The following is a 1,813-nucleotide window of genomic DNA, read 5'->3' on the forward strand; positions in this document are numbered from 1 at the left end:
GTTTGTAATATGAGTTCACTAGCTACCGTAAAGAATGTGAATTTATTGTGGAAGGAAGAAAGCCTAGCACATGCTAATTTCTCGCTAAAGAAAAAAAGTTACGCAACTGATAATATTTGTCATGAGAATATTCAAAGGTATTTTAGACGAAAAATCATGACACTCTCATGAATCAAGTTACTATGACATCATTCATTACAAACAAACAAAACGAAAAATTGACATTTAGTCTAGTATTTCATTTTCAAGAAAGCAGATATTTTTGACATTCCTAGCTGCACATCAAGACTTCGGTACATATTTTTGGATTTGAAAATTTTAATTTTTATTTACTCATTTTTGAACGAAAATAGTAGGAACTTGACTTTGAATTTGGAATGAAACTGCATTCTATGTCATGATTAAGCTATAGCTTCTTAATTTCTTTCGTGGGTATGCATCTGCTCATATACTATCCCTATTTATAGCCAACTTACAAGAAGCCAAAAGAAAGAAAGAATTAAAGATAATGAACAGAATTCTTTAGTCGGTTTTTGTTTGTAATATGAGTTCATTAGCTAAGTGATGTATTGTGCTATAGAATCAGTCTTTGGCTGTAATATGAGTTCACAAGTTATTGTGAAAACTGTGAATTTATTGTGGAAGGAAAAAAGTCTAGCACAAGTTAATTTCTAGTAAAAGAAAAAAGCTACACAACTGATAATATTCATTATGAGAATATTCAAAGGTGGTTTAGACAACAAATCATGTCAGTTTTGTCAATCAAGTTACTCTGACATCATACAATACAAATAAAAAAAATTGACATTTAGTCTAGTATTTCATTTTCAAAAAAGAAGATATTTTTCATATTCCTTAAGCTGCACGTCAAGACTGTGATATATATATATATATTTGGATTTTGAAAACTTAATCTTTATTTACTCATTTTTAGTGGAAAATTATAGGAACTTGACTTTAAATTTGGGACATAATTAATAACATTTTACCCCTTTCTACATATTCAGGTGTCATCTATAAATTCTACTTGTCTAACACTATCCAATGCCCTTGAAAACGTAATAGGAGTAATCATTAATCGATTCTTGTTGAATAAATTGATAGAAATCAACTGAATTTGATTCGATTTGTTTGGTTTCAGTTATTTATTTTGATTGATTTTTATATTTAAAATTTATAATCAAACTGATCGAATCCATCAAAACATTACTTTAAATTTTATGACATTAGTGTTTTTTTATTTCAATTGAAATCAATTTAATTTGATTTGAGTTTTCCAATTTTATTTTTAATCAATTATTTCAATTAATTTTCAATATCTAAACTTTACGATCAAATTGATTAAACCAATCAAATACTCGAAAAGCAGCATAACTTTTATTGGGTTTAAGATGATCTTTACTTCTAAATTTTATGTTTTTTTTTAATTTAATAAATATCCCACAATCAATAAAATTTCTATTTTTGGAAAATATATTTTTAGTATTGTACCATCACTCTTTCACATAACTGATAAACATTCTTTTTGAATTTAAGATAGAATTAATAATATTTTACATTACAAATAAACAAAAGATTAGAATTCAGTCTAATATTTCAGAATCTTTCATTTTCATTTTGGTCTTGTCTAAATAAATTTTAAAAAATTGAAAATAAATAAGTAAGAAGAAAATAAGAATTTGGCTTTGAAGCGTGTATAACACTTTCTTAAAAGTTATTTTGTTTTTAAGATATTATAAAACCTTTAAATCCCAAATAGAATTAGTAAAAATAGTTATGAAAACAAGTTGTTTATATAATTAATGAACAAATA

The sequence above is a fragment of the Theobroma umbraticum genome, unplaced genomic scaffold (genome assembly GCF_002168275.2).
Source record: "Theobroma umbraticum cultivar Fairchild unplaced genomic scaffold, ASM216827v3 scaffold_55.0, whole genome shotgun sequence".
Lineage (NCBI taxonomy): Eukaryota > Viridiplantae > Streptophyta > Magnoliopsida > Malvales > Malvaceae > Theobroma > Theobroma umbraticum.